Here is a 14,443-nt window from a genome sequence, read left to right on the forward strand (position 1 = left end):
GGTCTGAATATTGCCTGTTGGCTTTGTTTTAAGCACGTTTACTTCCTTTCTCTTCCCTGTCAGTCAGGTTGCAGTAGGTGCCTGAGTCAGTTTACAGACAGGATAACAGAAGACATTTTGCATGCACTTGCCTGTATTCACTGTAAGGATGTGGCAACTGTAAGCATTGAACCAAGGTCATTAATTATACTGTTGCAAGAACTAAAATGTGCAGTTATGGACAATGTGCTTAGTAGTAACCCTCAGACTTTACTGTTTTGTAGAAATAGGGTTTATAATTAATGTGTTTTAGGGACCCTGAAACAACACTACTGGTTGCTGTTTTCTGTGCAGCTCTGTACATTTTGTTTTACTGTATAACTTGTATTATTTACAGCAGTTACTGGCTTAGTAGAATTTGAAATTATAATTAGATACATCTAGGGATTATTTTCTGATGGTTTTCTTGCATGATGGCTCTTAGAATTATTTTAAATAGCCTTTTTGTCCTTATGCATGGAATTTTCCTTGCTTCCTGACTATTCTGATGAAGTTTTGCATTATACCAAACGAAAGCGCTCAATAAACATCTTTTGTGGATTTTCTGTCCTGCTGCGGTTTATTTTTACTCTTAGAATTATTATTATTTTTGCCAAACTGCTAAATTGAGTCTTCATGGTATGCATGAGAGGTGTAACTTTTTATCAGCCAGTTGTGTGCATTTAGCAGAGCTGTCTGAGAATAGTTGGACCACAGGGTGACACTGTTGTTAGGGTAACCAAAGTATCAGTTGCTTTCATTATTAAAGCATGCAGATTCTCATGCCTGGGTAGGTGGGTGGGAAGAAGGTGGTAAAGATAATCTGATTTTTTTTTTTTAATTTCCAACAATTATCATTGCTTTTTCTTGTCTCCTTTCTTCTCCAGAAGCCTGTATTAAATCAGTCTGGCATGTTCCGTTAGACCATGTGAGCTACCACAAATTGATGTCTCTCTTTCTTTTACAATAATAACAGCCCTCACTTATGTCACTCCTCTTCCTGTCACAGAAGTCGGGATTTGTCTTCTTAATTATATGCAATCTTTATTTCTGCTGTTTAGCCTCTAGAGCAAAAGTGATGACCCAAATGGCACTTCCCAGTCGGAGGAGGGCTGTACATTTGATTGTGTGTGTGTATATGCGTGCTCGTGTAGTGCTTTGGGCAGGAGAGAGCAGCTGTAGATGAAAAACCAGTACACTGTGCTTCTCACTCTCTCTCACACACAAACACTTGTAAGGATAGGCTTTTTTTTATTTTGTGTTGATCGTAAGGAAGGAGATCTGACTGGCAATAGACTGCTGTGCATCTGTCAGGGAAATGAAAATCGGTCTTCACAGTTCCCAGCTCTGAGAGTTTCTCTTGTACCCATCCTTTCTGATGTTTTACTTGGTTTTGTTCAGCACGTTTACTCAGACCTTAATGCTTTCTTTCCTATGTGGAGCTAATAGGGCAGATGGGCAACAGCAGCAACACCTGATGTGGCATGGAATATGGGCACCCTTCATTCAGTTGATACAAGCAGATGGACATCTGCTGGGATGCGAGGATGCTACTGTACCCAGCCCAATATTTTTTTTATCTTAAGTTGAAAACATGCAAAGGCTGTAGATGTGAGTAAGAAGTCTGCAAAATGTTTATTTTCAGCTGCTAAGAGGAAACTTTGAAACACTTTGTGAAAATGCAGTATCCTTTTTTGTATTTTTATTCAAAATGAAGGGGTAAGTAGTGAGAATTTTAATACGGTGTGATGTTTCTCAGTTAGCAGAAAGAAAAGCAGTTGTAACTGCAGAGTTTCTTGGAATGTCAGCAGCTTGTGAACTCCAGTACATGCTCATAGTTACGCAGCTTCGTAACTCAAAGCAGGCAAAGAATTTAATCTACTTGTTATGTGATCTGAACTGCCTCCTCTCCTGGATACTGAAGATGCCCAAGAAGAGGATCAGCTCAGAAGGTGAAAAGGATGTCTTCACACTAAAGAAACAGCAGGGTTATTTAAAAATTGTAACCTCACTTATCAGAAGTAATGCAATACAGCTAACAGTAATAAACTGTCATTTTTGCATACAACTTATTTCTCCTATGTTTTCTTTTGTCATTCTGTTGTTTCATTCAGCCTTATTTATTTCTGTTTTGTTTTGTTCATCTGATCTCTTCTTTCTGTTTATCAAGCTGTTTATGAAGCAGGTACTGTTTAACCTTATGAAAGCTTGTAGATCAGAGAGTTTTGAAATATATGGTGATTTTATTTTAACGTAGATGGTCTCCAGTTGTTAGCTGTACTATATAAATCCCCAGTTTCGTGCTGTAATTCAGAGTCCTGTTCTTGCTAAATTAATTTAGGCTATTTTTGTATATACTGTATCTTTAGAAACTTCTCATAGCTTACTTAGCCAACAGATTAAATCTGTAATGGAAAAAAAAAATGAACACAGATTAGTAATGCAAATGTGAAATATAAGCAAGCCAAAGATATAGCTTTCTTAGCAGTTTTGCCATTTTCTGCCTTTGTTACTGACAGTAGAGCTTTTTTTTATTCCAGCCATTAAACAAGCTGCATGCTTTATCACTCCTGTATATTAATGTTTGTTTGGTATTTACTTTTATTAGCTGACATTACTTTTGTTAGCTAAATTGGCACCATACTAAAGTACCTGCATTTCATGTGTAACTCTGTAAAACAAAGGTTTTACATTTGGTAAAGACAAAAAAGTGGATACTTGGTCCCAAACATTGGGAGTGCATGTTTCAGGCTATGCTGGGGTGGGGCAACAAGGAATTTGTAGCTCCTCTGCATGTTTAACTGTAGGCTGATGCCAGCCTCTTTATCTTGCCATGCTGAATTTTCAAGTTAAGACATAGACTTCTTTTGTTGGGGGATGTCATAGACAAGCCCAGAAGGTGTGTTTTGTGGTCTCCTACTGGATCAATGCTGGCTTTACCAACATTGGTTGTATTTACTCGCTTTGTAAAAACACACACATATATAACTGTTTAAGTAGAATGTTATAACTAGTGTAGGAGCATTTACCAAGGAATTACATTTCTTAAGGTGTTTATGAGGGGAGTCTGAGGGATATAATTATTCATGCACACTGGTAATCGTGTAGTTATTAATTTAATACTTGAATTTTAATTTGATATATATATATATATATATATATATATATATATATATATATATATTTGGAGAAAGTTATGAAAGGAAGTGCAAATACTTTTTATTTTATGTAAGCCATTTTTCCACTTCCTTTTTAGTTTCTACATATATTATGATAACTTCTTTATTTAAAAGCTGAACAGAGCTGTTTATTTTATAATGTGGTGTTCCTCTCTGTTGACACCTCTGCGTCTTCCTCTGATGGGGTTCTGGTTAGTTTGCAGTGATGCCTGCGTAGTTGTCACTGAGAAGTGTGTCAGAGGTGAGACAATACAGTAAGTGTGCAGACTGTCTGATTTTTGTCAGATAACAGCAGCAATATGTGCCCTGTAGTAGTAGTAATAAGAATTTTAAGCTTGGTTTACAGGCATTAAAGCCAAAGCAGCAAGACTGCTTTTGTGCTTTTTTTCTGCTACTATTAGTGCATAAAAATAGTGAATGTGTTATATTAACATATCTTTTTGTAAAAGTCTACGGTCCATTTAATATGGATATGTGCCTAGTTTTCTCTGTCTTCTGTTTTATATGTTTGCTTTGCAAGTTTAAGCAGAGCAAGATTTTTTTTGTTTGTGTTTGGCGATTTATGTTTCTTAATATCTCTCATTTTTAATCTTCATATCTAAGATAGCTATAATATATAAGGTTATAAATAGTTCTTAAATTTGCACTACAGAAGACCGTTAAGGAGCTTAGTCCAAATTCCCAGTTGCCCCAAACCACTGTTTGGTAACTTGCTCAAAGTCACACAGTAGGCAAATGAAGGTAGAAAAATTCAAACATTGTACCCTTGGCACAGGAAGTAGATCATTAACATGTTAGAGATTTATTCCTATGAGTTTACTGTCAGATTTCAATATTTTCATTCGATTTACTGGCATCAAAGCCCACTAAGTTACAGTCCCATCACTGAATGCGTCATCCCACCCTCAAAATTGGAATTTAAAAGGAGGAGTTAACAACTGGAGATGCTGTTTCTTAACCAGGGGTGGAGTGGCTTGATGTAACCAGGGAGAAGGGGTCACTCTTTTGCTTTGATTCACATGTTATAACTGCCCTATGCAATGCACATACAGGTGAGAATGAGCTGCATGGCTGCACCTACAAGATGACAGTTAACTAATTAGTAAGCACAAGGTAAGACAGGAAATTGTTACAAAAATGGTGATGCCTCTACCTGCCTCTGCACGTCTCTTAGTCTGATAACTAGAGAAATGAGAAAGATGAAGCATGGAGCAGTACCTCAGTATTTTAAGTGATATCATACCATCAAAGTTTAGCCTGCTGTGTTCATGCAGAGTAGTTTTACTTAGATCTGGTCTCTTGTATGCACATCTGGAGCTTACCTAAGTCCATGCAGCTGTGTATGTATGGTTTGGTTAGTTTATCTTTCGGAGCAGTCTTGCCTGTTTGTATCCAATGCCTGTGTAGTTTGCTTCAATGTAAGGTTCTGCCCTTGCTTGTAGCATTAAAAAAAAAAAAAAAAAACCTGGGGCTCAACAGGGAAACCGAGGCTTTACTCATAGTTAAGAATTTGTTAGATTTCATGGTGGGGAAACACTGATTAATGCCATTCACTGTGCATAGGAAGTGACAGAACAGTTTTAAACACTATTCTGCATCTTTCATCAGAAAGCAGTTATAAACCTTGCATTAATGATGTGCTTATGGGAAAGTACTGGTAGTCAAAAATGGTTGAATGTGCAGTAGAACTTAGTCTTACATCAGCTGTCTTAATCTCTTATACACTGCACCCCCTTGTACTCAGCCCTCATTTGACCAATAATTGAGTACAATGCAATTGACTAGTCACTACAGCAGCTGGCGTGACCTCAGAGGCTCCTTACAAAGAAAATACAGGGTGTAAACATGTCCTAAGCAGATAGACTAAAAAGTGCTATCACTTTACTTTGTCTCCTACTGACTATTAAAGGGTGACCTATGCCTGACCTACAGTGCACTCTCAAATCCAGCCCTGATGGAGATGCTACAAATCTGCAAGTCAAACAGCATGATCCAGGGATCTAAACTTAGTGACTCAGACAAAATATACTGGAGAGAGAGATGTTACTCAGAGATTGCCCCTTCTTTGGAAGAGGCTTCCTAGTCACATTAAGCAGAGCCCCTTCCCTGGCCCTCTACAAGCACAATTTGGATCTATGGATGGGGAAATCACAGATTGGACAAGGGCAATTTGTAAGATACTGAAAGGCATAGGCAGAAACTCATGCCATCCTGTTGCCCCTAGGGACCATAATATTGGGCTAGGGCCATTAGCCTATTAATCTCCTATGAGCCTATGTGCAACAACAACGCACACCATATAGTGCCCTTCTGAGGACCATTTATTTTTTATTTTATTTGAAATTTTTTCGGCCTGGAAATTAAAGAACATGTGATGTCCTTCCATATCACTGTTGCAGTATTCTTAACTAAACGGATTCCCTGCCATGGGTAGCCCAACATCCGGCCAGCATACCAAAGACATAACTCATGCGTATGCTCCCCGCTCAAGGCGTAGGGCATAAAGGTGACGTACAGACCTTATAACTTTGCAGTCCATCTGGACCCAATCATTATTCATCATTCTGAACGTTCCTTCCTTGTACATTGCTTACTAAGCTGTGCTTCAGATAAGTGCCTTGCTGGGGTTTCTTCTTATCCGTTCTTATTTAGTTATGTGAGTGTGCATGTCATCTAGAAAGGGAAAATGACAGTGTTGGAGGCAGATTCTCCATAGGGAAAATGACAGTGTTGGAGGCAGATTCTCCATAGGGAAAATGACAGTGTTGGAGGCAGATTCTCCATAAAGATTATTACAAATGGTGTCTCTCTTGTTTGGGTGCTTCTCACAACCATACAGAGTGTTCTATCTGAAAAGCTTTTGTCCCTAAGACTCTACATAGTAGTGTCTCTTCCTTGTCTAGTTAATTGGAGAACCAGCATCTTAAATTGTTGGCACAAGGTGCTATGGTGGAGTTTTCCTGTCTCAAAGGTCAGCCGTCTACCAAGAATAAGGCAAAAGAGCTAGGTCTGATTTGACTGCTGTCCCACCTCTCTCGGATGTCTCTCTAGAGGCTGATAAAAGCCCAGAGGATTGTCCAGCTGTTCCATTGTATTCCTCTGCTGCAACCATATCAGAGGCTGGCATGAATCTGACTTTTTGCATGACGGAGGCTCTGCAGACATCTGTTACTGATGTTGAGGTGGAACTTTGGCTGACTATTTCAGGGGGACTGAGGGGGATTCCACAGATACTTGTTCGGGAGGAAAGTACTATTACATTAGTTGAATGTAGGTAAGGGTCTGAACCACCTGGGGTGTGTAGGGCAGACATCCCTCAAAAAAAAAAAAAAACAGGGCTGTTTCCCTTGCTCCTACAGATCCCCAGTGTGAATGGCAGGATTTTACCTATAGGTTAATGCACTAATGGTCTTGAAGCCTCCCCAAGGAGTTTCTGTCCTTGCTCCCCCTAGGTCCTCTACCCCACACAAGAGGGTTAGAAAGCAGGACTCCTCTGAAGAGGAATTGGATTCTGGAGCAGTGTCTTTGGCATATTCCTCTCAGATCCCCTCTCTATTGGATTATGTCTCTGAGGAAGAAGACTCTATTAGCCCATACTCACCCTTTGAAAAACTCTATTTTAGGGATTCAATTTCAGGTATGAAGGAGTTCCCCAAGTCCTTGGCTGTCCCTCCTGTCTTGGCTGCCCTTTTAGATATCTTTTCAACAGCTTTTGCGGCCTCAGATTCTCAACCTCCAGCCCCTAAGAAAACTGACCAATTTTACAAAGTGCCTAATGAGTGTGAGTTTCTTTACAGATGTCCTTCTGCTCACCCTTCTGTAGTGTCTGTCTCTTCAGACAAACCCTCTAAGCTTTTGCCTTCTACTAACCTGCTTCCTTCAGACAAGGACTGTAAGGACATGGAATGGCTCGGCAAGAAGTTATATACTGCTGCCACCTTGTTCTTTTGGGCTATTAATTACCAGATCCATATGACCAGGTATGTTTTAGACTTACTTTCTCAGGCTATTTCTGATCTTCCTGATTCTGGAGGGGACAGCTTCCATTCTTGTCAGAATTACTTTAGGGTCTTCTGGCACAAGGCGTCATTCAAGCTGTGCCCCCTTCCCAAGAGGGGAAGGGACTTTATTCCTGAATGTTTCTGGTTCCCAGGAAGGAGACTCCTGGAGACCCATTTTGGACCTCTCTCAGCTCAACACCTTTCTGAAGATCCCTTCCTTTTGGATGTTATCCATTCAGACCCTGTTTTCTTTTCTTCTTACAGAAGTTTCCCTGGTCTGAAGGATGCTTATCTTTTCATCTGAAGTCATCCGTTTTTCAGGAAGTTTTTGCATTTCTCTGTTTTTTCCTTGCATTTTCAGTTCACTGCTATACCTTTTGGCCTTTTTACTGCCCCAAGGGTTTTCGCCAAATGCCTCTCATGTGATTGTTTTTTTCAGGATGAGAAGTCTTCAAATCTTTCCTCATCTAGAAGACCTACTCATTCAGACTTCCTCCCCCAAGACCTTGCTTTAGCACCTCTACTGTACTTGTTTGTCTCTTGCAAAGCTTGGGGTTTAAAATAAACTTTCAGAAATCAGTCCTGGTTCCTTCTCAGGATCATGTGATGTCCTTACATTCACCACTGCAGTATTCATAACTTATGGGATACCATGCCATGGAAGTCCATTAGGCTAGTCTACCAAAGCCTACTGTTGCTTTAAGGTATGGTGAACATCACCTAAATGTTCGTCACTTAGCGTAGGGCATAAAGGCAATGTTCAGGCATACTATCTTCAGAACTTCTTTGCTGCCAGTCTGAATGCTGTTTTTAACCATTGGTCTGTTTGCCTTTGTCCATTTTCTGTCATTTTTCTGTATGTTTGTATTCTAGTGATTATTCCTGTTTGCTGGAAGTCCTCATTGCTGCAGAGAAGTACCCAGTTAGGGTTTTTGTTCTTTTTCTTGAAATTTTTATGCTGTTTGGGGAGGGGGTTAATGTCATCCAGGAAGGGTAAATGCCAGTGTGTGAAACGGATTCCCCATGAAGACGGTCTCTAACAAGTGCCTTTTTTTTTGCTTAGGAGCTTCTCACGACCATACGTCTTGTTCGATTTGTCAGGCATTTGTCCTGAAAACCCTTTACAGTGGGCTTTCTTCCCTTTCATTGTATCTTGAGAACCTGTTTCTTAAGCTTCTTGCTAAAGATACTGTAGATGGAACTTCCTGCCCTGAGGGTCAGCCGTTAGGGAAGAAGAAAGTGATAAAGGTAAGATTGGATTCTTCCGCTGTCCACCCTCTGCTGGGTGTTTCATTAGAGGTTGTTACAAACCCGGAGGCTTGCCTGGCTGTATTGTTGGATTTCTCTGCCACATACGGGTTGGAAGCCGGCGAGGATCTGGTGGGCAGCATGTCCGGTGAGTCTTTGCAGCTGTGTATTTCAGATGTTTGGGGGACCCATACTTGATGGTTTCCAAGGCGGTTTATCGAGGTTCTGCAGATTCTTCTTAGGGAAGAAGTTCCTACTATCGTTGTGGAATCCCATCCTGAGTCAATGCCACCTTAGTTTTCTAGGATGGATGTTTCCTTAAAAAAGAAACAGAAAACTAAACATGTTTTTTCTGCTCCTAGGGATATACAAAGTGAGTGGCAGGCTTTTACTCAGGGGTTATTTCATGCTTTGCTATCATTAAGGTCTCCTGGGACGGCCACAGTGGTGCTGCCGCCTTACAGCAAGGGGTTCACCAGTTCAATTCTCGGCTGGGGTGCCTTCTGTGCGGAGTCTGCATGTTCTCCCTGTGGTCACGTGGGTTTCCTCCAGGTGCTCCAGTTTCCTCCCACATCCCAGAGACATGCTGTAGGTGGATTGGACACTCTAAATTGGCCCTAGGTGTGAGTGCATGTGTGTGCCTTCTGTGGGAGGTTGGGCTGGTAACTTGACACCATAAAACTCCACTGCCAATCATGAGAGGACAGGTGATCCGCTGTGGCGACCCCTTACTGGGAAAAAGCCGAAAGAAGAAGATGGTCATTAAGGTCTCCTCAAGAGGTTTTGGTTCCTGCTTCTCCTTGGTCCTCTTCTATGCTTAAAAACCCAGGGAATTGAATTCTTCTGAGGAAGTGTTGGATCCTGATGAAGAATCCATTACTTATTCTACCCAGATTCTTTCTCCTTTAGACTATGGGTTTGAGGAGGAGGAATCTAGTAGTTCAGATTCTCCTTCTGAGGAAATTTCCTTTGGGGACAGTCTCTAGGATGATGGCATTTTTTAAGTGGGATTTTGCCCAGGTTTCTGATGACCATAGCAAGTACTATGAGTTAATGCAGATGGAATCTCCTAAACCTGTGGCTATTCCTCCTGTTCTGGCTGCTTAAGTGGATGTTTTTTCCAGTGCCTCTAAAGTGCCTGATTCTCTGCTCCCTGCTCCCAAGAAATCTGATAGGTTTTATATAGGGTGCCTGAGGATTGTTCCTTTTTGTTCAAATGTCCTGCTGCTGACCCCTCTGTGGTGGTGTCTGTAGCCTCTGATAAGCCATCTCTATTGCTTCCTTCATCCAAGTTACTGCTTTTCGACAAGGACAGCAGAACCATGGACAGGCTGGGTAAGAAGGTTTATATTTCTGCTACCCTAGCTTTTAGGGCGGTTAATTATCAGACCATATATCTAGGTTTATGTTGACTCTTCTCAGGCTTGTCAACTTTTTTATCATCTTGCAGACTCTGCAAGTAAATCTTCTGCTCTTTCCATGGTAGGGACTTCCTCTTACGTGGTTCATAATTCTATCAAATGTAGTTATGATGCAGAAGATGCCTGTTCTAGGGTTGATTCAGTAATGAGTATGTATTCTTGGCTTAGGCTTCAACCTTTACCTGATGATATTAAGGCTAAGTTGATGGATGCTCCTATGCATAATAAACTTTTGTTTGGGGAAGTGACTGCTGGTTTTAAGTCTCTTCAGGACAAGGGGAAGACCTTACAGGAACTTAAACATGTATTTGTTTCTCCTGTGCCTAAAATTCAGAGAAACTACCCTTCTAAGCCAGCCTTTGTTTGTAGGCAATCCTCACCCTCCTGCTAAAGGTAAAAAGGGTGGTAAATGGGCTCCTCCTGCTAAGGCCAGTCAAACTGCAGGGATTCAAAAGCCTTTCTTTCCTGACAAACCAGGTGCTGTCTGACTATCTGCCTGTTCCCAGCCACAGTCCTATTTCTCTTTCTATTTGGCTTAGAATCACCCAGGATTCATGGGTTGTGTCAGTCATTCATCAGGGTTACTTCATTGTGTGAATTTTCTGTCCTCCTTTTATGGGCATTCCTTAGCCTTGGGAGCAACTTACTTTTCTCCCCAGAGTTTCTTTGAGATCTCTTGTCTCAAGGTACTGTTCAGGATGTGCCTGTTTCCCAATGAGGGAAGGGATTTTATTCAAGAATGTTTCTAGTGCCCATAAAAGAGGGTACTTGGAGGCAGATTCTCAACCACTCTCATCTAAACTCTTTTCTAAAGATGCCTTCCTTTCAGATGTTGTCCCTTCAGACCCTGGTTCCTCTCTTGCTCCCTCAGACCATTCTGGTATCTCTGGATCTCAAGGATGCTTATCTCTATAATCTGATCCATCCTGTCTTCAAGAAGTTTTTGCATTTCTCTGTTGCTTCCTGACATTTTCAGTTCTGTGATTTTACCTTTGGCCTTTCTACTGCTCCAAGGGTGTTCACGAAATGCTTCATTCCTGTGATTGCTTTTTGTAGGCTTCAAAGGATCCAAATATATCCTTACTTAGATGACCTGTTAATTCAGGCATCCTCTCCTTCTTCATTTTGACATTTCTTCTGTTCATTGCCTGAAGTTCACAATAAACTTCAAAAAGTCTTCCCTCAGATCATGTATTTCTGGGTTGCAGGATTCAGATGGTGCCAAGCTGACATCCATGCCTCCTTTAAAGGCCTTAACTATCATTTCTTACTTTCAAACTCTTCTTCCGCTGGCCTCCATTACAGCCAGGGAGTTTCTGAGAGCTGTAGGTTTCATGGCTTCCACCATTCTGATACTCCCTCTGGACAGACTCCACATGAGAAAGTTCCACTGGTTTCTGAAGTCAGTGTGGAGTAGATGTATGCATTCTCTAGACTTTACAGTTTCTCTTCTCCCTTGTCTCAAGAATGAACTTCTGTGTTGGATTCAGCAGTTGTTTCTGAATCGAGAGTTCCCTTTTCATCCTCCTCTTTCCTCTCAGGATCTGTTCACAAACACTTCAGATGTGGGATAGGGAGCAACATTTGGCTCCCTGAAGGTTCAGGGAGTATTGTTGCCTTGTCAGCAGTATGAACACATCAACATCAAAGAGATGAGAGCTCTTATGTTGGCTCTGCAGGCCTTTCATCCTCTTTTCTGTCCAGGGCCTCTCTAGGTATTCACAGACAAAACCATAGTTATGTGGTATATCAACAAATGGGGGGTATGGAGATCTTACCTCCTTTGCCAGCTGGCACTTTTAGTATGGGATCTGGCTGTCAAGTATCAAGTGACTCTTCCCGTAGTTTATTTTTCTTCAGATCAGAGCATTCTGGCAGACACTGTGAGCAGGTCCTTCACTCAATCCCATGAATGGATGCTTCATGGGGATGTGTTTCTGGACATTGTTCACCAGAGGGATACTCCTCAAGTAGATCTCTTTGCCTTCCCTCTGAGCAATCAACTTCCTCTGTTTTGTGCCAGAGTCCCAGGTCCTCTGGTGTGTAAGGTGGGCTCCTTCTCATTTTCTTGTTAGGGGATGTTTCTTTATGCATTCCCTCCCCTTCCTCTTATTCCAGCAGTCCTGTTCAAGATTCAAGCAGGATGCTCCCAAAATCTGTTGGTGACTCTCCTTTGGTTGTGACACCACTGGTTCCCTCTACTTCTGCATCTAGCCAAAGGCAATCATCACAAGTTACCTCATAGGGTGGACCTGCTCACACAAGACAAGGGATCTCTCATCTATCTCCATCTGTCCACGCTTCAACTGACACCGTGTGATAAGGTTTTGATTCCTCATAGACACCTTTTTTTTCTGAGGATGTGCTGCAGGACCTGCAGGAGGCCAGCAAACCTACTACTAAGAAATCCTACTTATCTAAATGGAAGAGGTTTTCTATTTGGTGTCCTTCTCGTAACCTGGACCCACTTATTGTATATGTTCCTTTGGTTCTCTCTTACTTGTTTGAGTTGCTCATTGTTGGTTTAGTCTATTCTTCTATTAAGGCCCATTTATCAAAGTTTTCTGCTTGTCTGCCTTTAACTCCTCCTCTAGCTTCTAGATTTGAGACCAAGCAATTTCTTAAAGATGTCCTTAATATTACACCACACATGAGAATTTAGGTGATGTTTAGTGTACCTTAAAGCAACTGTAGACTTTAGTAGATTGGCTGGACGACGAGCTTACACAACAGGGAATCCCATAAGTTATGAATACTGCAGTGGTGAAGGCAACAGCATATACCATTATGGTGAAATTTTACACAACTGTACTTTTTTCAGTTGCAGGCTCCAGGCCTTCTCCCAGTGCTCATTCTCTAATCATATTTTTTTTCTTTTCCTTCTTCCTCTGGTTTCAATAACAGCTAGGAGGTTTCTAAGGTTACTAGGTTTCATGGCTTCCATCATTCCTATGTTAATGTTGCCAGGCTTCACATGAGAAAGGATCAGTGGTTCCTAAAGTCAGTTTGGCTCCAACACGGTCATCATCTAGATTTTCTAGTTCCTCTTCTTCCATACCTCAAGCTGAAGTTTCATTGGTGGATTCATCAGCTGTCTCTCAACCTGGCACTTCTTTTTCAGCCCCCACTTTCCACTAACTTTTTTCAGATGCCTGAGACATGGGTTTGGGAGCCTGTTTTGATCCCTGAAGGTCCAGGGTCACAGGCCTCCTCATCAGAGGTCAGGCCGTATCAATATTGAGGGGAAGAGAGTTCTCCCTTTCACCCTTTAGACCTTTAATTCCCTTTTTTCTTCCAGTTCCTCTTAAAATCTTTACAGACAATACCACGGTGAAGTGGTACATCAACAAACAAAGATGGACATGGTCCTACCTTCTTTGCAGGCTAGCTCTTCAAGTTTGGGATCTATCTGTCCAGTATCAAGTGACTCTTCGGGCTATATACATTCTTTCAGAACAAAATATAGTGGCAGACTCTTTGAGCAGGTCCAAAATATAGGCTCACGAATGGATGCTTCTGGACATTGTCCATCAGTGGGGTACTTCTCAGGCAAATCTTTTTGCATCCTCATTGGACAGTTTCCTTTTTTCTTTTTTGCACCAGATTCCCCAGTCCTCTGGCTTGAAAGGTGGACACCCTATCTTTTTCTTGGAAGGGGATGTTTCGTTATGCCTCCCCCCTTCTTCTAATTCTGTGGGTCCTACTGAAGATAAAACAAGACTCCCCCAAATTCTATGTGACATCAATAGGGCTTGTTAGCGGGACAGATTTGTGTTCCAGAGACTCCCCCTCTGTGGAATAGACAACCTCTGCATGTCAGTACCTCTTTACCCCTTTTTAAGCACAACCTGGATAACTGGATGGGAAACAGAAAATACACCCCTGGAGTTCCACCTGTGTCCCTGCTGGACAGGGGCATCAGCTGCTGACTTGTCTAAACATGGACTAAACTCTTGGCTAGGCTTATAAGGGCATCAGGTCCAATAGGCTAGTAACTTCCTATAGTTTTGTTGATGGCTCCCTTTTGGCCCAGAGAGCATTGGCTCTGTCCTCTTCTGCACCTAGCTAAGAGCAATCGCCACAAGTTACCTCAGGGTGGACCTACTCGCACAGGACAGGAGGTCTCTCGCCCATTCTCTCTCCTCCAGTCTTCAACTGACATTGTACGTGATAGAAAAAAGATGCCTAAAAGGTATCAAAACCCCTTATGGTTCTGCAGGAGGTCAGGAAACCCATTGCCTAATCCTATATGCCCAAATGGAAGAGATTTTCTGTTTGGTGCCTTGCTCGAAAACCAGGATCCACTTTCTGTGGAGATCCCTCTAGTTCTCTCTCATTTGTGTGAATTGCTCCATGCTGGGTTAGCATATTTTTCTATTAAAGCTCATATTTCAGCTATTTCTACTTGTCTGCCATTAACTCCTCCTCTGGCCTCTAAGTTTGAGGTCAAGGAATTTCTTAAAGGCGTCCTTCATATCAGACCTCCCAAGAACCCTATTCCACCTTCTTGGGGCCTTAATTTTGTTCTTGAAAAACTAACTCGAACCCATTTAAGTCTGCAGCTTCTACTTCATTA

General features: G+C 41.6%; 1 protein-coding gene across 9 annotated transcripts in view; it reads left to right on the forward strand.

The window, feature by feature from the left end:
* Nucleotides 1–945: 945 nt before the first annotated feature.
* LOC122806326 (protein unc-13 homolog B-like) overlaps nucleotides 946–14,443 on the forward strand; it is a 2,554,726-nt gene continuing 2,541,228 nt past the window's right edge. For 5 of the 9 annotated variants that reach the window (XM_044076650.1, XM_044076675.1, XM_044076685.1 and 2 more), the window contains exon 1: nucleotides 946–1,737. The gene's annotated coding sequence lies outside the window, so the exon portion shown is untranslated. The remainder of the gene's footprint in view (nucleotides 1,738–14,443) is intronic. The other 4 variants (XM_044076703.1, XM_044076711.1, XM_044076718.1 and 1 more) reach the window with 2 other exon arrangements.

Source organism: Protopterus annectens, chromosome 1.part1 (assembly GCF_019279795.1).
Source record: "Protopterus annectens isolate FY-2018-M chromosome 1.part1, PAN1.0, whole genome shotgun sequence".
In the NCBI taxonomy this organism is placed as follows: domain Eukaryota; kingdom Metazoa; phylum Chordata; order Ceratodontiformes; family Protopteridae; genus Protopterus; species Protopterus annectens.